This window comes from Rhinopithecus roxellana, chromosome 12, assembly GCF_007565055.1.
Source record: "Rhinopithecus roxellana isolate Shanxi Qingling chromosome 12, ASM756505v1, whole genome shotgun sequence".
NCBI classification, from domain to species: Eukaryota; Metazoa; Chordata; class Mammalia; order Primates; family Cercopithecidae; genus Rhinopithecus; species Rhinopithecus roxellana.
Genome location: NC_044560.1, coordinates 84,354,657 through 84,378,480, shown reverse-complemented (window position 1 = coordinate 84,378,480; position 23,824 = coordinate 84,354,657). Strand labels below are relative to the sequence as shown.

The following is a 23,824-nucleotide window of genomic DNA, read 5'->3' as shown; positions in this document are numbered from 1 at the left end:
GCGTAACTGTTCTGCCTACTAATCTCAAAGGTCACCGTAAGGAAACAGTAAGACGCTGTACAAATTATTTACAAGGATTTTCTCAACTGCTCAGCACACCTGGAATTGTGAGGAGGTGCTAGGAGACTCCTGCTGGATAAAGAAAACTCGCGATTATCCCGGATCTGAAGTCAAAAATGGTCTTAGATCTCCACTTTTGCCATTTAATGTTGTTGTATGATTTTGGGTGAATGATCTAACCTCTCTGAGCCTCCACTTCCCCTACTATCTAGTGAGGTTAATAGGACAGACATCACATTCTGCGGCAAAGTATTAAGGCACGTAGTAAGTGCTCAATAAATGTTGGCTGAATCTGGGTCTCTCTGGCTAGGCTAAGACAAATCTCTCCATCCGCGAGGTGGGAAAACTGCGCGCGGTCGCCATGCGGAGCTCAGGTATAGGAGATGCTCCCCGGGGCACCGGGCTCCGGAGCCTCCCCACTACCCCGCCCACCCGCCCGTTGCCATGGCCACCGGTTCAGGCTGGGAGCAGCGCTAAGGCGTGTTCCGCCCAATCCCCGCCCTTCCAGGGTGACCATTGGCTGGAGCGGCCACGTGACGCGCGCTGGTATGCTAATATATGGTAATGAATCCCACGCCCCTCCTCCGCGGGCCGCGTCCGAGTAGCCAGCAGGGTGCGCGGCGCCGAGCCGAGGGGGCGGGCTGAGGGGCGGCCCCCGGGAGAGAGCGGCCAGGTGGAGGAGGAGCGCGGAGGCGACCGCAGGTAACGGGCGGGCGCGTGCGCGCTGGGGCCGGCTTACGGCTGACGGGCAGCGCGCGGGGGACACCGGCCGCCGCGCTGCCGGCTTAACCCTTTGGGCACCCAGCTGTCACGGTCGGGCCGGAGCGCTCGGCCGGGACGGGCCGCGCGGGGCGGGGCATTGCCATGGGCACGGACAGGCGGGCGGCAGGCGGCCTGACCCCTGGTCCGCGGCGTGGAGCCCGCGCTGGGAGCCCGCAGTCCAGGCCAGCGACCGGTAGAGCGCGGCGCCCCCGGGCCGGTAACCCGCCGCGAGGAGGGCTGTGGGGAGCTCTGGGGCCGAGGCTTGCCGGGGGGCTGCCGGGAACGGGAACGGGCCAAGATCCCGTCACTGGCACCCTTTCTCCGGAGACCGAGCACCCTCCCGCGGAGAGGCCCGCGCCGCGGCAGCCCGTGGCCTTGCGCGGCCTGCGCCTGCTCCGCTCGTCCCGCAGAGTGCGGGGACACCCGGGGTTCGGGCCTGACCAGGGCGCCCGCTCCCCAGCCGCGGCCTGACAGCCCAGCCGCTGGCACTTTCGGTCCAGAGTCAAGCGTGGCGTGGTGGGCACCAGCAGAGGGAACCGGGGTTGCTAGAACTGGGAGGAGAGAACAGTCCCCTAGAGGAAAAGCGGGCCCCAAGGTTGGAGAAAGAGGGATGCCCTAGAAAGGCGCTGGTCCCTTGTTTTCTGTGCTGGGTGATGACCTGACACCCATGGGAAAAGGTCGGTGCTGGACACCTGGATCGGGTCTGTCATGCACAGAGGAAGCGGCTGTTCTACGTGAGTGTCTAACACATTTCTTATAAGGCGAAGCTTAAATTCATTTTGCTCCCCCAACCCCCTCCTAGGTCTGCTACAGAAGTGTCTTCTTGTAATTATCCCCCCTCCCCCATTTCACTGAGACTGGTGGCAGCTTTAGGCTCACAGTGTAATTTAGCTTTCGCTACAATAGAAATGGTAGGAGGAGAGTTGCGCCACCGATATTAAGCTTACCCTGGGAGTTTCTTGGAAGTGTGGGGGAAAAAAATATTTCTGTCACTAGTGGGGATGAAAATCGGCTAATGCGTCCGTGATATCAATAGAGTTTCTTTTATGAGTCTAAACTCGTTCCTTCTAAATCAAGAGAAAACGCGGTTACACATGAAAAGTACCAGGAACCAATTTGATTTTGCAAGTGAAGTGCAAATTGCACTTCCACGTTGCTCTTGATGTCTTTTATCACCCAACAACAAATACTTGGCATATGCCAGGCACTCTGCTATGTCTTGGGGATGCAAAGATGAATAAGATAATTAGTCCTTGTCCTGAAAGAAGTGGTGGCAGAAACAAATGAAATTGCTAGTAAAAGTGATTAACAGCACAATAGACGTGAATGCAAAGGACTGTGGAAGCACAGAGGAGGGAACAATTAGCTGTCTGAGAGGACCAGGGAAGGCTTTCCAGAGAACACATTTAAATAAGGTGTTGAAGGGTGAATAGGAGTTCACCTTGCAGAGAAAATTGGAAAGGACTGAAAAGGCAGCCAAAGCGGGGGAACAGCAAATGCAGCCACATAAAGAATATGTTATCTCTAGGGAATGGCTTTCTATTGTAACTATGGCTTTTTTCCTTCCTCTGTAATGTAACTTTCTAAAAGTAGCCTGGAATTTCTCATTCCCAGCCCAGTTGTCCAGTGATATTTTTCTTATTGTTTTCTCTGCCATATTTTCCCCTCATCAGTTTTTCTGAGCCTCATCCCTGGTCTTTGTCACCCATGTCTTTCCAAGTAAGAGTCCATCATGTGGAGGTGGAATAGGAGTGGTTTTCAATCGCTCTAAAGGAGAGGGCCTGAAAACTGGGCATAATGTTTGGCACTAGAGGCAGCATCTGAGGAGGGCAAATCTAAACCATACAAAAAGAAAATACATGGCCATAACTAGGGAAGCAATGCTGGATGTCAAATCTGTGAGACCTGGGGAAATAAGTATTACGATCAGAAGCTGGAAGGATCTGGATTAAGAGAGGACTGGAGTGTGAGATGGGTCAGGGCAAGTAGTCCAGGACTGAGACCATGAATCGTGCAAATGCAGCTGACCCCACTGTTGCATGGTGCCAGCTGTGCACAACAGCAGTGGATCTGCCAGACTGGGCCAGGCCCTCCATAGGCTTTCCAATGCCTCCTCCTTTCTGTTTACTCTCCCTCCTTACTATTATCCTCTTCTCTTCATCCCAGTTTCCACCCATGTCTCACACGTATTGGGCTTCTTTTAATGAGGTCTTAGCTATCAGAGCAGAGAAAATCCCATTCTGCTGTCTTAGTATCTATCTCTAGAACTATAAATAGTTCATTTAACCTCATCAGCCATCAACTAGCCAGCCTATTTTTACTTCCTGATCATTTAGAAGCTGAGCAAGGTTGGGCCCAGAGTAGCAAGGTGGACCTCATCCCCAAAACTCTCCTAATATTTGAATCAGATAAAGGCCTTTTTGCTTTGCTTAGACCAAATTTATTTTTAGAACAGATTATGGTGAGTTTTTGGCAAATTTTCTGTTTTGAATTATATTACAGATCAAGTCTAAAGAAGGTGTCACTGGGGTGACATGCTTAATATGCTCTGCTAAGATTGATGATACTGTAAGTGCTGGAAAATCATGGGCGGTATTTAAGCAGTCTTCTCAATCAGCAGATTTACCGAACACCTGCTTGTGTGCAAATACTATCCTGTATTTGTGATGTGGAGGAGATAGGAAAATGAGAGGGGTGGTGTAGTATGGGGGTTATTCTCAGCTAAACAAAGATTTGGATCCCACTTCTACTAGGTACTTGCTACATGACTTTGACTTCAGTTTCTTCATCTGTAATAATGCCACCTACCCAATATTGTTGTGATGAGTAAATGAAATCACAAATGTATAGCAGTCATTTAGTACCTTTTTGAGATGCTTAATGCGTGGTATTATAGGAGCTGAGAAAAGAAAAAAAATGGTGATAATTGAAGCCATATGATTAGTTGAGTTCACCGGTGGTAACAGCATAGAAATAGAATAGAGGATGAAGGACTGAAACTTGAAGATATATCCCACAATTAGGGAGGGAGGGAGAAGCCATGGAGTTCGTATGGTAGAAAATAAGGAATATCAAAGAAGCAAGACAACCATCTAATTTATTCATCAAACAAATGCATTCTATTCACCACCATTTGTTGTGTACCTGACAGATGCCAAGGCCGGTTAGACATGCTATTAACCATGATAGTGTAGCATCATAGAAGTCAAGAGAAGAAAAAGTTTTGAGCTGCAGAAATTGGTCTGCAGTATGAAATTGTACAGAAAGAGTGGGAAACATTCATTATATTTAGTAAACAGAAGGTCATTAGTAACTTTTTGAAAATGATAGCTTCACTAGAGTGGCAGGGGTGGCCATGGGGATATTAAAAGCCACATTAGAGAGAACTGTGGCATGAGATGCAGATAAGAAGTGGAGACAGCATGCGGATCACCTTTTGTATGTTTGGCAATGAAAGGAAGAAAAGAAATAGAGAAGTGATTAGCAAAGACAGCACAGTCAAGTGGAAGATTTCATTTTCCCTGTCTGCTTCATTATTTTAGTTGACCTAAAATATTATTCTTTTTCTTTCATATCCTTAATAGTAAGTCAGCAGTCCATTTCTTAAACTTACTGCTTTAATAACTACTTGTATGTTTCATTGAACAGTAATAGTACAGCTATCATTTGTTGAGTGCTCACTATATGCTAGGCATTGTGCTAAGCTCTTTGTATACATTCTGTTCATTATCCCATTTAATCTTCCCAGCACCAGATTATAACCACGCAACCTCTTGGCAACATGGAAAGACTAAGTAAATTGCCGGAGGTCACATAGCTAATGAGTGGCACAGATGGGATTTGGATCCAGCTCAGACTCTAAAGCTTTCCTGAAGGATCATGCTATACTGTCTCTGAAGTCAGGGCCAGCTTTGTGGGTATGCAACCTGTGCAGTCTCCCAGGGCCCTATGTTTAGAGGGGCCCAGGCTTGGTTTAATACTCTCTTGTTGCTGTCTTGGAATTCTTGATAATTTTTAACAAGGGGGTTCTACATTTTCATTTTGCACTAGGCCCCACAAATTAGGTACCCAGTTCTGCCTGAAGGTGTCTGTACTACCTCCTGAAGGCAGGAAAGCATTTTGCGCTGTGGCCTTTGTTTTGGGTAGGTGGCCTAAGTCCTTGCTGTGTCATGCTGCACAATCACATTTTCCTATGGTTCCCTCATTTTGAACTCCATGAGTTGGCTGGTGTGAAGGGCAAAAGGAAATGCCTAGTCAATATGAAGAGAATCGAGAATAAAGAGGCAAGGAATTGCTTACTTAGAATGACTTCTGGAAACTCATCCACCATATTTTGAGGGTACTATTAGAGAGAGTTATAGTCCTGATGCTATTGTTACTCCCAGTTTAAATACAACACAAGTTCATTTCTATTCCTTTCTTAGTTAGATATACCCATTTGTTCATGGGAAGATAAGGAGACCATTTTTCAACCTACTGAAACAGAAATTGGAGTGGAACAGGTACACTACGACTTGTCTGCTCTCATCTGGTGCCTTTTTAACCAAGTTGATGCTACCCTTTGACCCTCAAACCATGGACTCCCCCAGCAGCTTTGAACCCCACTGGTTGCCACCATTGTCTGGAATGCTTCTGTTCTCTCTTGCCTTTGTTGCCTACTCTGTTCCTTCATCTACCCACATGAATCAAGAAACACAGAAACTTCTATTTTCTCTAATTTTTGGCTTTACAGTCACTACTTGGAACTGACAACCAATTAGGTTTTTCTGGGTTTCATGGTTATGGTTCTCTCAGAAACAGTTTTTAATCGTCCTGTTGTTCCTCTCACTTCTGGTCTCTCTGAGTAATGATTTGACCAAGTCCTGACATCACTTGACACTTACCACTTGACCAAGTCCTATGCCAACCAACCTGGATTCCTTTGTGGGGGAAATCAGACAAGACTGAGATTGTATTGCCTCCTCCCATTACCTGTCTCATCCCCGTTCAGAGTGTTTGTTCTCATTTTCTATGCCCAACATGGATCAGGTAAGCCTAAGAATACGTGAGAAGAAAAATATGAAGAGATGTCCAATATAACCTGCAGTATACACATGAAACACAGTTTACATGACTGGGCTGGGTCTTCTCCATAGTCTCCTAGTTGTGCTATGGCATGGTCTCCATAAGGCACTGTAGTAGTTATCCATTGCTGTATAACAAATTACCCCAACATTTACCAGCTTAAAACAAAATTTTCTACTTATCTTTTAAGACTCATTTCAAGCATTACCTCTCAGAAGGCATCTCCCAGCTTGATTTTTAAGAATTAGTAATCTCCTCTTTGATATTTCTTCATACGTTAGCATCTCATTATAGCATTTGCCACATTGTTATAATTGCTAAGGACCATGTTTTTCCATACCCTTAAGTTCCTAAAACTATTTCTTGAACATCATAGATGCTCAGTAAATGGTTGTTAAAAGAGCTTAAGAATAACTCATACCTTTATCGGCTTTCATTCTAGTCTTTATAAAACGTAGGTATATTGCAAAGTATCTAACCTTGTTTCCTGTGATAGGCTCATATATCATTGTTGTTGAAGTTTAAATATAAATAAACTGTAGTATATGTCCAAGACTGCTTGACTTGCCAACTTATCTACTCCAGTGAAGGCTTCTTGAGCTTATCTTTATCTATAGGTCTCTGTGCCATTCCTAGTCTGAAACCAATTCTGGCCTTTATAGGAAATTATACACTGAGCACCCCTAGTCCAGAGATACTTGGTTCAATAACAAAGACAACATGTGTTCACTATTCAGATATGTGACTCTCAATTTTATGAGGGTACATCTGTGTCTGGCTTATTCACTGCTCTTTTCCCAACACCATGCCCTAGTAGATGCACAGTAAATACTTAGTGAATGAATTAATGAAACTCAGTTCTTGATAACTCATGTCCCATTCCTGTTATCCAGGTCCTGACCTCTGATTACCCAGAATCTTAGGCCTGATTCATCATTTCATGTGACCCAGACTTTTTGTTTTGGTCCTTGACTTTTATCTTCCAGGACCTTACTATAGCTGGATAAGAATCTGACCCTTTGCTTACTCAGAACTAAAGTATCTCTTTGTTTCTTGATTGTCCTAACTAATAATATAGGTCAGATGCCCTTAGAAAAATATTATTTTCTCTACCTGAAGCCAGAAACATTCAGAATACATATTAAATGTATTTAAAAATATTTAAACTGAAGATAATTACATTCAAATTTCTAAAGAAAGTAAACAGGCCCTTTAAGAAACAAGTTTTGGGCAGAGACCAGCGTCTAAAATTTTGTGAGTCTATTAGAATGATTAACTTGTAAGCTTCAGCAAATCAATGCAAATTAATTTTTATACCAACCAGTGAATCAAAGGAGGGGAGGGAAATGAGTGAGTGTGTAAATATGGTTGCCAGGGAAACTTTTCCTGACAGAAGAGAGAACCTCTCAGGAATTTATACAGGCCCACAGAAGCAATGTAACCTGATCTTTCTCTGTTCTCTTTCTGATGGAGGAAGAAAAGATGTAGAAACCATGGGTACAGATAAAGATGGCTTTAGGCTTTTCAAGAGATTTGAGGAGTAAGTTCTCCAGGACAAACGATGACTATTATAAGGCACCCATTCCTTCTAAGGATCCATCTGGAAATGAATCTATCTCTAAAATAGTATTAATGAATCAATCTCTATAATAGTATTAATTTACTCAATAAATATTTATTAAGCACTTTTTTTTTTTTTTGAGACGGAGTCTCATTCTGTCCACCAGGCTGGAGTGCAATGGTGCGGTCTCAGCTCACTGCAACCCCCTGCCTCCCAGGTTCAAGCAATTCTCCTGCCTCAACCTCCCGAGTAGCTGGGACTATAGGTGGGTGCCACCACACCTGGCTAATTTTTGTGATTTTAGTAGAGATGGGGTTTCACCACATTGGCCAGGCTTGTCTTGAACTCCTGACCTCGTGATCCACCCTCCTCGGCCTCCCAAAGTGCTGGGATTACCGGTGTCAGCCACTGTGCCCAGCCTTATTCAGCACTTTCTAAATAAAATATATATATTTCCTTTGCCCAGAAGGAAATATAATTATAAGCAGTTGATAATTTGAAAGTACTGCATTATACCTAGTTCTTTAAGTTTTGCCCCAAATTAATTTTTTTAGTATAGGGTAATGTGAACTTAACTAAATATTTAATGCTTTTTCTAGAAATAAAATTCTGTTTCTGTACAAAAAGCTTAACACAAGTGTATCTTGTGTTATTTCTATTCTTTGGTTGCTGCTCCTGAGAAAAACCTAATTCATTGGTCCATAAAGCCATACCCCAAAGTAGATGTTCATCTACTGACAGTGTCATCTTAATTTTAGATACAGTACCAGTGAAGGACACATCCATCTCCTTGATGGCTAAAATCGTGAGATCCTTCTTATTTTAGCTGTACGGGACGGATGGTTTCAGATCTTAAAATCTTGGCTGTAAAATGCGTTTGGATTGAAATATGGAACACTGTCCCATATCTGAAGCCTACCATTCAGTGTCTCCATTCCTTCTCTTCCCACTTTTATTTTGTTTTCAGTTACAAATAAGGCTTGCATTTGTTTGAAAAAATATATAATTTTTAAGTCCTTTAATACTTTAATGTGCTAGAGTTGTGTTCCAAGCACAGTATCTTCCATTGGCCTGCAGAGAGGCAGTCGGAGGTAAAGGTTCACTGCAGGGAAACTAGAGCCATGATGCTGGGGTACCAGCCTTGCCTCTTAGCCACTCATGAGCTGTGAACTTCCCAGCCTCCTTCCATCTGTTCTCTCTCTGCTCCAGTCTTCTTGGGTATAGTGGAGGAGAATCACAGTCCCTACCTCCAAGAATTATAGATTTAAACAGGTTAATACATGTGAGGTACATAGTAAGAATCGTGTAAGTTTTACCTTTCATTATTTCCTATGGCCTCCTAGATAGAGTTGATCCCATTGAAGGAAGAGAAAGTTGAGATGTATAAAGGTATAATAACTTTCCTAGGGTATACAGTAAGTTTAGATTCAGACTATTCTCATTCTTAAGTTAGCACAGAAGTTTTCCATTCCACTTAGTAAGAGAGAGAGAAAATGAGAATTAGAATAAGAGGGCAGAACTTGACTTTTAGGGCATTTTGAAATAGAGGTTACTTCACATAAGATGGTGACACTAAAGCATGTGAAAATGAAATTGCTTTATCCAAGGCAGAGTATTAGAAATGGTTTGGAATAATATAAGTAGGGAATGTAATACTGGATCAGGCCCATCGTATAACCAGCCCAAAATTTGGTTTCTGATCGTGATAACAGAGCTCAATTGGAGGGCATATTGTAGCTGCTAGCCATGACAAAATCTTCCGATTACAGGGATGGACTTGCCAATCCCTAACTGTCTTTTAGTATCCTGCTGTCTTTGTTTACCTGAGTATTTAAGCTTTATTTCTATTTTTGGCTTCTATAATCTTCTTTATTTTTTCAACAAACATTTAATAAGCTTCTATACCCCACTCTAGCAGCTGGGGATGCAAAGATGAGTAGAACCCAGGCATGGTACTACAGAGGTTTCTAAAGAAAGAAAGACATGGAAACATTAATTATGGTACTGTGCTTAGTACCATAATAGAAGTATGGACCCTGCTTAGAAATGTTAGGAAAAGTTTTCTGGAGAAAGTGACATTTGAAGGGTGAGAGGGAGCTTCTCAGCCAGACAGGAAGCAGTGTGTACAAAGGTGGGGGTGTCTTTGCTTGAGAGAGCACATATGGGAGACCTCCAAACAACCTTCCAAGACCACAGCAGAACATATGAGGAGGGTTGTTGCAGAAACGAGTCTGAAAAGTAGGCTGGCATCAGATCACAAAAGGCTTGGTTTACCAGGCTGAGGAATTTGGACTTTATGGTGGCGACCAAAGGGAGCTGTTAAAGCCCTTAGGAGTAACGTGATCAAATCTGCCTTTTAGAAAGAACACATCAGCAACGTGAAGGGTGGTTTGTACAGGAGTGAGACCAGAGACAGAATCATGCAGCTAGCAAAGAACCTTTAATGAGCCTTCTCGTCTACTGCCAGTATGTTTACTCTTGAATATATATGTTTGTTCATTCAACCCCAGTTTGTTAATGGCATATGAGATACTGGACTTGCTGCTGAAAATACTGAGAAACAACATACTACCCATGTCTTGAAGTTGCTTGCAGTGTTTTATTTGTCCTAAACACAAACTTTCTTGAGTTTTCGGCTTGTCTTTTCTATCCTCTACTTCATCTCAGTCCCGGGACTGGGGTTCTGGTATGTTGAAGTAAGCTCATTTGGGTTTATCTTGTCTGTACTCCTCATGACATCACCCATAACTCCTTCCTTTCAGCCCTCATAGTTCCAGAGTTCAAAGTTCTAATCATTTAATAAGTTCCTGTAGAGAATGCATCTATTACATCCCTTTATTTAGACTTCTGCTATTTAAATTCTTATGTTTTTTCTTATTTCCCCCATCCTCAAGTACTGTATGTTAGCCCTCTTAGTCACACACTTTGCCCTACTGCCTGTCCTTTACTAGCTTACAAAGTCCCGTCTTTATTCCTCTTTTCCTGTTTCCCCAAGTATATGCATACCAGAATTGCAGACTACATTATTTTCTTTGCTTTTCCCATGTGGGTGCCTTTCCCCCATGAGATCACAGTCCCTAGAGGAATAGCTCCTGACAATAAAGAAACTGAAGATGAGGAAATATTTCTCCTGAAATAGAAGAGAAGATAGAGTTGTATTAGAAACACTAGTGTTTATTACATAATAATAATTGGAATTACAACTTATTGAGTGCTCGTATATGATAATTGTTATGCGAGAGCATTACGTGAATTCTTATTTAATCCTCACAGACACTCTGAGGTAAGTACTCACATTATTTCCATTTCACAGATGAAGAAACAGGCTCAAAGAGGTGAAAATAGTCTGGGCACGTTGGCTTACACCTGTAATCACAGCATGTTGGGAGGCCGAGGCAGGAGGATTACTTGAGCTCAAGAGTTCGAGACTAACCTGGGCAACATGGCAAGGCCTCGTCTCTAAAAAAAATTTTAAAAATAAGCCAGATGTGGTAGCATGCACCTGTAGTCTCAGCTACTCAGGAGGCTGAGGTGAGAGGATCACTTGAACCCAAGAGGTCAAGGTTGTAGTGAGCTGTGATCGTGCCACCACACTCCAGCCTGGGTACAAAAAGGAAAGAAAAAAGGAAAAAAAAAAAAAAAGAGGTGAAATAACTTGTCCAAGTTCAAATCATGAATACATTAGCCAGATTTTGAACTGAGGACTGACTCTAGAACTGAAGTTCTTCATTACTGTGTAATGTAGGGTAAACATGCAGGCTTTGAGTTCAAGTACCTATGGTCATTAAGAGTGAGCTGGGCCGGGCGCGGTGGCTCTAGCCTGTAATCCCAGCACTTTGGGAGGCCGAGGCGCGCGGATCACAAGGTCAGGAGATCGAGACCATCCTGGCTAACACGGTGAAACCCCGTCTCTACTAAAAAATACATAAAACTAGCCGGGCGAGGTGGCGGGCGCCTGTAGTCCCAGCTACTCGGGAGGCTGAGGCAGGAGAATGGCGTGAACCCGGGAGGCGGAGCTTGCAGTGAGCTGAGATCTGGCCAGTGCACTCCAGCTTGGGTGACAGAGCGAGACTCCATCTCAAAAAAAAAAAAAAAAAAAAAAAGAGTGAGCTGATTTTTTTCAATCTTCCTTTTGTTATAACTGCCATCACCAAATCTAGTTTATGTTTATCTTCTTGATTCTTACTAGTGATCTTAATAAGCTGTTTTATTTGAATCACAAGAAGGAGGCATGTTTCCCTCCCCCAAAGTTTGTGATCAGTGTCATAATTATATAGATTTGAGTTTGTATGTTAGCGCTATTGTGGTGTTATAGATCATTGTAGATACTATGCTTACAGTTTTGGGACCTACCTCTAGGTGAATGGATTGTGCCTTGAAACATGGTTGCATAACAGGTTTGTTGTAGAGAGAGCTAAATATCCTTTAAAAAGAAATGTTGTTTATGTAATAATTTCCACACCACGTCAGCCTTCCCTAGTGATAAGTAGTAGACTGAATAATGACCACCCAAGTATATTAATACCTTATCCCCAGAACTTGTAAATATTACCTTATAAGGAAAAGGGGTATTTGCAGATGTGATTAAATTAAGGATCTTGACATGGAGGGGGTATATCTGGGTGGGCCCTAAATACAATCACAAGTATCGTTATAAGAGAGAGGCAGAGGGAGACACAGACAAGTGGGAGGCAATGTAAATGCAGAGGCAAAGATTAGAGTGATATGGCCACAAGCAGAGAGAGCCAGCAGCAACCAGAACCTGGAAGATTCAACAAATAGATTCTTCCCTAGAACCTTCAGAGGGAGCACAGCCTGCTGACCCATTGATTTCTACCCAGTAAAGCTAATATTGAACTTCAGGCCTCCAAAACTGTGAGAGAGTAAGTTTCTGTTGTTTTAAGCCACTAAGTTTGTCATTGTTTTTATGGCAGCAATAGGGGACTAAACAATGAGGGTAGTCACTTATACTGCCTAGCTCATTTTGAGAGAAAATATTATGACTTAATGAAGATAACAACCAACTAATATAACATGTATAATAATAATTTCAGCAAACATGTATGTAGTCTTTACTATGTGCCAGGCAGTGGTGTAAGCATTTGAAATGTATTTACTCATTTATTCTTCATAGCAACTCCCATAATGGGAGTTCTGTTTTAAATGGGAAGGGCACAAAGAAGTTAGGTAACTTGGCCAAAGTGATGCAATTAGTAAATGGTGGGGCCAGGACCTGAACCAAGGCAGACAGTTTGATTTCAAAAGGCCATGCTATTAAACACTATGCTATACAGGGCTTCACACTGGGCAAGCATTCCACAAAGGACAATGTGACAATGTCTAAAGTCTTTTCAATCTTCTAGTCTGTTCTTCATGTTTTCTCTGTGTTCATTGTTTTTATCCTTTTCCATTAGGTAGCCTTTATCTTTAGTATTTTTTCTCTTCTAAATATCCTTGTGTAGTTTTGGTATCAGGGTAATTCTGGGCTCATGAAATGAGTAGGAGGAGTTTCTTTTTCTGTTTTCTAGAAGAGTTTATTAGTATTGGCATTATTTCTTTTTTTGAATATTTAATGGAATTCACCAATAAAGCCATCTGTGCCTGGAGTTATCTTTGTAAACAGATTTTAAACCAAGAATTCAGGTACTTTAGTAGCTATAGGGCTATTCAGGTTATCTATTTCTTCTTTTTTTTTTTTTTTTTGTTTTTTTTGAGGCGAGCTCGTCTGATCGCCGGACTGGGTGCGGTGGTCTCAGCTCATGCAAGGAATTCTACGCCCCCGCGTAGCGGACTACGGCGCCGCACCTCGCCCAGCTAGTTTTTTGTATTTTAGTAGAGACGGGTTCACCTTTAGCCAGATGTCTCGATCCCTGACTCGTGATTCGCCATCTCGGCCTCCAAGGCTGGGATTACGGCTTGAGCCACGCGCCGTGGACAAGGTTTCTACATGAGGATAATTTGTGTCTGAGATTTATCGGCCGGCACAGTGCCACCTGTATCCCACTGGAGCCGAGACGGTGGATCACAGGTCGGAGTCGAGACCATCTGGTAACACGTGAACCCCGTCTCTACTAAAAATACAAAAAACTAGCCGGGCGAGGTGGCGGCGCCTGTAGTCCCAGCTACTCGGGAGGCTGAGGCAGGAGAATGGCGTGAACCGGGGCAGGCGGAGCTTTGCAGTGAGGCTGAGATCTGGCCACTGCACTCCAGGCCCGGGTTGACAGCGTGAGACTCCGTCTCAAAAAAAAAAAAAAGAATTTATCCATTTCACCTAAGTTGTTTAAGTTGTTGGTATAAAGTAGTTCATAATATTGCTTCATTATCCTTTTAATGTCTGTAAGATTTCTTTCATTTCTACGACTGGTGATTTGTGTCCTTTCTCTCTCTCTCACTCTCTTTCTCTCTCTTGCTCTTGCTCCTTTTTCTGATCAATCTGGCTAGAGGTTTTTCAATTGTATTGATCTTTTCAAAGAGTCAGCTTTTTGTATCATCGATTTTTCTCTATAGTTTTTCTGTGTTCTACTTCATTGTTTTCCACTCTTTATTATTTCCTTCCTTTGCTTACTTTGCATTTTATTTACTCTTCTTTCTCTAACAAAATAGAAGCTGAGGTTAATGATTTGAGATCTCTCTTCTTTTCTAACACTAGTGTTTTCATGCTATAAAATTTCCTTTAAGTACTACTTCACCTATATCCTACAGATTTTGATACGTAATGTTTTTGTTTCCACTAGGTTTAAAATATTTTCTAATTTTCTTTAGGATTTCTTCTTTGATCCATGAGTTATTTTGAAGTGCATTGTTTGGTTTTCAAATATTAGAGATTTTCCTAATGGCTTTCTGTTACTGCTTTCAAGTATAATTCTGTTATGCTTAGAGAATATGCTTTATATGATTTCAGTTCTCTTAAATTTATTGAGACTTATTTTATGGCCCAGAATGTATATTCTGTTGTCATTAAGGTGGAATGTTCTATATATCTAAATTAGGTTGATAGTGTTGTTCAAGTCTTTTATATCTGTATTAATTTTTACATCTACTTGTGTCATCAATTACTAAGAGAGGAGTATTGAAATCTCCAACTATAATGGTAAACTTGTGTTTTCCTCCTTTTAGTGCTATCAGTTCTTACTTTATGTATTTTGAACTCTGTTACTAGGTACATACACATTTAGGATTGTATGTCCTCTTGATGAACTGCCCCTTTATCATTATAAGATTACCTTCTTTTTTCTGGCAATATTCCTTCTTCTGCAGTCTATTTTGTCTGATATTGATATAATCACTGCAGCTTTCTTATGGTTATTGTTTGCATGGTGTATCTTTTCCACCATTTTACTTTTAGCCTATATATGTCTTTATTTTTAAAGTATGTTTCTGTAGAAAGCATATCTTTGGTTTTTAATCCAATATGAAAATTTCTGCTTTTTAATTGGGATGTTTAAACAATTTACATTTATTATAATTATTGGGATAGCTGGCCTTGAATTGATATTCTTGCTGTTTGTTTTCTATCTGTCCTATTTGTTCTTTGTTCCTTTTTTTCTCTTTTTTTTTGCCTCATTTAGGATTATTTGAGTTACTTAGTTTTGACCCCATATTGTCCTCATTATTGCATTATTGCATATGTGTCTTTGTTTTGTCTTTTCTTAGTACTTGTCCTCCTGTTTATAACATATGTCTTAAAATTATCCCTGTCTATCTCGAAATAATATATATCACTTTACATATAGTGGAAAAACATTAAAACTATATACTTCCATTTTTCCCTTCCGGCCCTTTGAGTTATTGTCATGTATTTTATTTAACATATTTTATTATTACTTTAAGTAGTAATTATCTTTTAAAGATACTTAAAAATGAGGAAACATGACCTTTATATTTACTCACCTATTTATTGTTTCAGATGTCCTTTTTATTCCTTTGTGTTTCTGTTATCAATTTCTTTAGACTAAATAACCTTCTTTAATATTTTTAGTAGTGCAGTTATACTGGAATTAATTATTTCAGTGTTTATCTGTCTGAAAAGTTCTATTTTACCTTTATTTTAAGAGATATTTTTACTAGGTAAAGAATTCTAGGTTAATAGTTTCTTCCAGGACTTTAAATATGTCTATCCAAAAGAAAATAAAAAATAAAAAAAATAAAAATAAAGATGTCTATCCATTGCCTACTGACTTGCATAGTTTGTGAGAAGAAATCTGCTGTAATTCTTTTTTCTTTGAGACGGAGTCTCACACTGTCACCCAGGCTAGAGTGCAGTGGTGCGATCTCAGCTCACTGCAACCTCTGCCTCCTGGGTTCACGCTATTCTCCTGCCTCAGTCTCCCACGTAGCTGGGACTACAGGTGCCCCCCACCACGCCTGGCTAATTTATTTATTTATTTATTTATTTTTGTATTTTTAGTAGAGTCGGGGTTTCACCATGTTAGCCATGATGGTTTTGATCTCCTGACCTCGTGATCTGCCCGCCTCAGCCTCCCAAAGTGCTGGGATTACAGGCGTGAGCCACTGTGCCCAGCCAGAAATCTGCTGTAATTCTTATCTATGTTACTCTAATGTCTTTTTTCCTCTGGTTACTTTTAAGGTTTTCTTTTTATCACTTCAGCAGTTTTATTATGATGTTCCTTGGAGTCACTTTCTGTATATTATGCTTGGATTTATGGATTTCATCGAATTTGGAAAACTTTTAGCTATGGTTTCTTTAAATATTTTTTTATGTTCCCTTCCTCCCCACGTCTCTTTTCCTTCTGAAGCTCCAATTTCATGAATATTAGATTGCTTGATATTGTCCCACAGGTCACTGATGCTCTGTTCATTTGTGTTCAGTCTCCTGTGTCTCTGTGCCTCATTTTGGATAATTTCTAATTCTGTGTCTTCAAGTTCACTGATCTTTACTTCTGAAGTTTACAATCCGTTGTTAATCTCATCCAGTCTACTTTTGGTTTCAGATGTTGTATTCTTAGTCTCTGAAAGTTTAATTTATGTCTTTTTTACACTTTCCCTCTCTCTTGTCCTCATGTTCATGTTTTCCTCTACTTCTTGAACATGTGGAACATATTTAGTAAAAGTGTTTTAATATACTTGTTTGCTAGTTCTTTCATCCATGTCATTTTTGAGTACGTTTTTACTTATTTATTTTTTCTTCTGGCTTAAAGTCTGATCTTCCCATTTCTTTGCATGCCTGGTAATTTTTTATTGGGGACTAGGTATTGTTTATTTTATATTCTTGATTACTAAATTTCATTATATTTCTTTAATTAGTTTTGGCTTTTATTTTGGATGCAGTTATGTTACCTAGGATTATTCTGATCCTTTCAAAGATTGCTTCTAAGCTTTATTATGGTGGGTCCAGAGCAGCCATTGGTCTAGAACCAATTTAGACCTCACTACTTTGGCAATATCCTTCTGGGGGTTGTATCTAATTCCTTGTCTATTACAAGGTCTTTCTACTCGGATAGATGTGAACACAAACTATTTACAGCCCTGTAAGAACTCTGGGAATGGTTCTGCCTGCTCCTTTCCGGTAGTCTTGAGTGGGTTCCTCTCATGCATGTGCAGACTAGTACTTAGTCAAAGACTCTAGGGAAGCCTGTCGGTAGAACTCCAGAGTGTTCTCTCTCTCTCTCTCCAGTTCTCTGTCCCACAAATTCTAGTCACTTTGCCCTCCTGGATGTCTAATCTCAGTCACCTCGACTCAGTGAGATCTAGTCCCCCTCCCTGTAGTGCATCCAGGAACTGCCTGTAGGCAGTAAACTGGTACACTCATAGGACTCACTTTGTTTGTGTCCCTTTCTTAGAGATCACAGACCTGTGTTGCCTGTCAGCCATGTCTGAAAACCATTTCTTTCTATATTTTGTCCAATTTTTTTAGTTGCTTAAGGCAGGACAGTAAATCTGGTCCCTGTTTTTTTAACTTCTAAATAGAAGTCTCAAACTTACTTTTTAGGGAACGTACATGTTGACTACTGGTAGATTCCTTTCTTTAAAGAAATTCTGTCATTTAAAATATGGCTTGTGAATAGTTAAAAAGTAGATCTGCATTTAAAATAACAAAATTCTACATGATAAATTAAAATAGGATTTAGGAGATTTAGATCTTCCCCCACCTTGCTATCTAGCATATGATTAGAGAGTAATTCATTGCTATTAGAATGGCAGAGGTTTGAAAAAGAATTTCAAAATAAGGCTAAGGCAGACCAGACTGTGATTGACTGCAGGTCCATGGTTGTACAGAGCTGTAACCAGTTACTGAGTCTTGGCTGTAAACCCTTTAACTGCCCTACTGTCTATTTAAATTCTTTGTCAGTGGGCTTCAGTGTTTAAATGTTTACTTTGATAAACATCCCAACATTCAAACAAGGAGTAAAACATTCAGAACCATTGAGATAAAGATCAAAACAATAGTGAGAACATCTGACAAATGCTAACTTTGTAGAAGCCTCCACTAACTACAGACTGTCTGACCCCAGAATTGGGACTTTTCTCCCTGTCCTTGCTGGCCACACTGAAAATAAGTGAGGCTAATTACAATAATCTATCCTAGGGACAGGTTATTTGGGGCAATAAATCAACCTCAACTGTTAACCTTTCGTGTGTGGTGTGTGTGTGTGTGTGTGTGTGTGTGTATGTGAGACAGGGAGAGAGAGAATAGATATGTAAACATGATGCATGGTCACTTATTTATTTAGTATCTTATATATGCCAGGCATTTTAATCTTCGTAACAGCCCTGCCAACTCAGTTTTTAGGTATACATATAAGGGATTTAATTAAAAAGTTGAGATCTAGAGATACTAAATGATGAGTTCAAGTTTTTCCATTATACCATGCTGTTTCTCACAATGCCATGCTGTATTACCCTCAGTAGCACCATAATTCAGTTGTCGGTAGACCACAAACACAACCTTGGGTCATCTGTCTTGCAGTCGTGTACTCTGGGCCACAGGAGGCATTGGAAGACAGAGTTTGATGGATAATTACAGCTTTTTTCATTGGGAAAATAATTTGAAGTTCATGGTTTACATACAGTGGATCAAAACAGCAATAAAGCAGTGAATACACTTTGTTATTATCTATCTAGGCCAGTTTTACTGAAATAGACTGATATATCCCCAATACCATACCACCTGCTGCTCAAAGACAAGCCTTTTAGTTTGAGGTTGTAGTCACTATTGGCAAAGTCTGACTGTGTTTGCAACTGTCTTTTAAACTTACAGTCTTCATAAAGAGCCTTCACTTTTGAGATTGTTGCCATTGAATGATTTTTCTGTGGCTGTTTACTAGCTGGGCCTGAATAATCTCCTGCACCAGCCACTTTGCCTGCAGTCTCCTTTATTTCATTCATCGTGAGGAAGCCACCTCAGGCTCCCGTTGTCATTTCTCTCTGCCTATATGTCAGTGTCCAGTGTCGGTGGACTGGCTATATTTCAATACTCCAGTGTTAGATAGTAGCCCTAATAAATGCTTGTCAATTTAGCAACAGTAGTTATCCAATTATTTCTGTTGTCATGGTATAGACAGTCTTGATTATAACTACTTAAAAGTCCGGGCCAGGCACCGTGGCTCACACCTGTAATCCCAGGACTTTGGGAGGCCAAGGCGGTGGATCATCTGAGATCAGGAGTTTGAAGACAGCCTGGCCCGTCTCTACCAAAAATACAAAAATTAGCCAGGTATGGTGGCACGTGCCTGTAATCCCAGCTACTTGGGAGGCTGAGGCAGGAGAATCACTTGAACCCTGGAGTCAGAGGTTGCAGTGAGCCGAGATCGTGCCACTACACTCCAGTCTGGGTGACAAGGGTGAGACTCCATCCCCTCTCCAAAAAAAAAAAAAGTCCATATGTAAGATCCCTGATGATAACCCTGAGTTTCCTATAAAGACAAAAATGCTACCAGCCTTTACTTTGGCTTGTGACTAATTGGGCATTAGTACCTTACTTTTGAAATCTATGTCAAGCTTTTAATTCTGTTTCTGAATTTTTCAATGACCACGCTATCCTTCAATTACAAGATTTATGCTCCTGATGCATCATCAATACTCTTCCAAGTTTTATTTTCTAGTACTAGAGATAAGTTGCACCGAACTTGAGTATTCGCCACTTATTAGGGTAGGGGCTAGATAGGGTACGTATATCTGGCACTGTATTAGTGAGGGGTTTTTTCAGTGTGAAATGTGCTGGCCTGTACAAGGATTAAATCTGTAACTTTGGTTTTATTAGTGATCATGCTTTTTATATACAGAATGAGGATTCCAGATTCATGCATTGTTTATTTATTCCTCTTCACCAAAATTTAGGGTAAAGCTGGTGGTAATTGAATAGAAAAGGAAAAGTGATGTTTAGTGTTTGCGTGCACACCACGTGTGTGTGTGTATGGTGACACTTTGATTTTCAAGTTACCATATAAATAATAGTTAAGAGAAAGGCTCCAAGGCCAGTCTAACTAGATTCTGGCTCTTCCAGTTACTAATTATAAATGTAACCCTGGTCAAGTTACTTAACCTCTCTGTGTTATTATATCTTGTGACCTTGATCAATTTACTTTAGTTCTAATAGATTTTTTTTGTGGATTCCTTAGGATTTTTTACAAACACAATTATGTTGTTGGCAAATACAGTTTTACTTCTTCCTTTCCAATCTTTAAACCTTTTTTACCTGCCTTATTGCACTGCCTAGTACCTCCAGTATGATATCGAATAGACAATTGAATGGCCATTCTCAATCTTAAGTCTTTCCCTTAATAAATATGATGTAGCCATAGGCTTTTGTTAGATGTTCTTTAAGAAATTGAGGAAGTTTTCTTCTATTCCTGGTTTGTTGTGAATTGTTATGGTGGTTGAGTATTGAATTTTGTCAAATGATTTTCCTTTGTCTATAAAGATGATCAGACCAGGCGTGGTGGCTCACGCCTGTAATCCCAGCACTTTGGGAGGCCAAGGCAGGCGGATCACAAGGTCAGGAGATCGAGATCATCCTGGCCAACATGGTGAAACCCCACCTCTCCTAAAATACAAAAAATTATCTGGGCGTGGTGGCTCGCGCCTGTAGTCCCAGCTACTCGGGAGGCTGAGGCAGGGGAATCGCTGGAACCCAAGAGGTGGAAGTCACAGTGAGCCAAGATCATGCCAGTGCACTCCAGCCTGGGTGACAGAGCAAGACTCCATCTCAAAAAAAAAAAAAAAAAAAGAAAAAAAGAAAAGAAAAAGATGATCATATGATCACCTTCTTTATTAATATGCTGATTTACATTGCTAGATTTTTTATGTTAAACTTTTCCTTAATATAACAACAACAACAACAACAACAACAAAAACAGAGATGTTCCAGTATGTTTTTCTGTGCATTTTTGGGGAACTAGCAGTATCTTAAGGTAGTTTAGAATCTCTAGGTTTATTCTCTAGTTATCTCTCAATTTAAAGACTGTATGTTAATGATATAATAATCAACAGCAATATATCTTCTGGGAGGGAACAAATGATTATATAGAGACTTCTTGATTAGTGATTTAAGTATATTTTAGTGAAATATAAACCAGTACAAGGAGAATATCATATTTATACTAACTTTCAGATTATTTATTTCTCCCATAATTCATAGAAAAATAATTTTAATGCTTTTGAGAACTTCCTTTTTAAAGAAATGAATATACTGGGTAATGAAGCTGGCTGGCTAAATAAGACATATAATTATCGAAATGTAATTCGTTCCATATTTAGAAATTATTTTGAGCTAGTAATCATAATAAATGGAAGTCTCCAGGTAAAGAAAGACTTGGTTCTTCATGGGGGGATAAACAAAACAAGGACCTCCATAGTTGGTGCCTTTATTTATCATTCTTGCTATTTAACTGTGACCACAATATAATGTTTGTTCTCTTTATATAAAGGAAGGTTTTTGTTGTTTGTTACTATTTCCAGTCCTGTTTAATTATAATGGCTACTATTTTTGTAAAGAAGGTATTTTAAAATCAATGCTTAAATGTAGTAAAAATGATTCATTCCCCCAATGCCAGTTCCAGTCCTACAAATGGAAATGGCACTAAGGAGGACATGAGCTGATTTAATCTTCCATTAAGGTTTTATTTGCATAGCCCTTGATCCCTGAACTGCCCATTGCCTCAACAAACCCTTTGTACAAATAAAATTGAATCAAGCAGATGAGTGCGTAAGTGTGTCTGGATAGCAGCCCTGGAATATCACTACCCTTCTCATGTGCAAAGCTACATTTCCCAGCCCTTTCTGCATACACACAGGCTGTGGGGTCAAACCCGATTAGGTGCTCTCATCAACTCTTTTACAGCATTGGCCTTTTCAGCTTCAAGAAGCAGCATGACCTGTTCCATTCAGCGACTGTTCTTATCCCATTCTTTAGCTCTGTCTGTTACGTTCCCATGGAGTGAGGCTCTGGCTTCTCCTGCACATGCTCCCTGAGAGAGTCATTCACAAAGACAATCTGCTCTCCAAGGAAAAGCAGCAAAGCCAGCTGAGGAAAGAGATGATGGATCATGCCAACCAGAGGGGAAGAGTAAGGCATATTAAAAATGACATCAGTGCAGTAATCCCACAGGGATTAATACAAATTGAACTGGTATGTTTTTCCTGGAAATTCCAGCTCATTCCAGGCATTCATTTTTTCCATAAAGGAGTGGGGGTAAGGTTTGATTCTCTCCATGTGACAAGCAATTCAGCAGCAGAGGCAATTAAGCCTTATTGACCGGCACTATACAAAACTACTAAATATTCAACAAACAGACCTTCCAGAGAAAATACATGAGGTCATTATAGTAATAGTTTCCCCTTTGGGTACTCTTTCAAAATATATTTATTTAGTTTGAGTGTGAGAGATAATATAATGCCTATAAGGATAGTTTAAAATGGCAGAAAACAATCATGTTTTAAGTATGTGACATTCTGTTAGCATTATGTGAATAAATTTCTGCCTCTTTCCAATGAGTTCAGTTCACCAAATATATATTATGAGCCACCTACCCAATGATGGATGAATGTTACTCTTCTAGGTGGCCGAAAACCTATGTATGGACCAAGTGGGACAGATTATAGAATTGGAAGAATGTGAACTTCTGTGCTAACCGGTGATAGATAGGTTGGGCCTGGAAAGGGCTGGTCTGAGGTCGCCTATTAGATATAAAGGAACTCTAGTTTACTTTTTAATAATGAATATTATTTTTATTACAAAAGTATATATTTTCATTATAGAAGATTTGGGGGAGGGGAATAAGCACAGTCAAGAAAAAAACCTGTTATCCTAGCACCCCGAAGTAATGCTGTTAATGTTTTGTTTTATATCCTAGTTTTTTAAGTTTATGAGTGCATACATTTTCTTATTTTAAAAAAGATCTTGTCTTACTCTTTCATAAACTGATTTTATCACCTTACTATGAACCTTTTTGTGTCATTAAATATGATATTCTATTTTATGAAAGTACAATTACTAACCCTTACCAATGGGATTTTAAATCTTTAATTTCCCCTCTTGTAATGACCATTCAGGTAGCTAAATCTTTGTGAACCCCTGGGATTATTTTTAAGATACATTCATAAAAATGGAATTACTGGGTTAAAACCTGTATAAAATACTATGGCTCTAGATGTATATTTTTAAAACATACCCCAATTTATATGTCTTTCAGCAGTGAGTATATGAGAAAATTTGACTTCTAAGCTACTCATGATTGAACAATATCAAACTCTATATTTGTATTTATTTACTTGTATATTCTTGCACTCTGATTAAATTCTCAAGCTTGATGTAAAGTAGTTATCATTGTTCTCAGTATTCAACTAGTGGTCTACAACAAGTATGTAGGAGATGGGGGAAGAGATGAATTCCTGAGAGTCTGGTTCTCTCCTGGGGCTCTTAAGCCCTGGGATGGTAACAAGGAAGTCAAGAAGACTGGCATTTTATCTTTTTGTCTTAGGTCCTAGATAAAGGATGAGAAATGTACTTAACACCTCCTAAAAACAGGCCAGGCGTGGTGGCTCATGCCTGTAATCCCAGCACTTTGGGAGGCCAAGGCAGGTGGATCACAAGGTCGGGAGTTTGAGACCAGCCTGGCCAACATGGTGAAACCCTGTCTCTACTAAAAATACCAAAAAAATTAGCCAGTGGCGCATGCCTGTAGTTCCAGCTACTCAGGAGGCTGAGGCAGGAGAATCACTTGAACCTGGAAGGCGGAGGTTGCAGTGAGTCGAGATCGTGCCACTGCACTCCAGCCTGAGCAACACAGCGAGACTTCATCTCAAAACAAAAACAAAGCAAAAAGAAACCTACTAAAAACAGAAAGGGTATCTAATCTTCAAGAACTTACTGTCTAGTCAGGAGAAAGAACATAGATCCACATGAAGCAAACTAGTGCA

At 40.4% G+C, this 23,824-nt stretch overlaps 1 protein-coding gene across 7 annotated transcripts in view; it reads left to right on the top strand.

Annotated features, from left to right (window-relative positions):
• Positions 1-668: 668 nt before the first annotated feature.
• PHC2 (polyhomeotic homolog 2) overlaps positions 669-23,824 on the top strand; it is a 114,240-nt gene continuing 91,084 nt past the window's right edge. For 6 of the 7 annotated variants that reach the window (XM_030942662.1, XM_010382286.2, XM_030942659.1 and 3 more), the window contains exon 1: positions 1,109-1,556. The gene's annotated coding sequence lies outside the window, so the exon portion shown is untranslated. Of the gene's footprint in view, positions 763-1,108; positions 1,557-23,824 lie in introns of those variants that run through there. The other variant, XM_030942658.1, reaches the window with a different exon arrangement.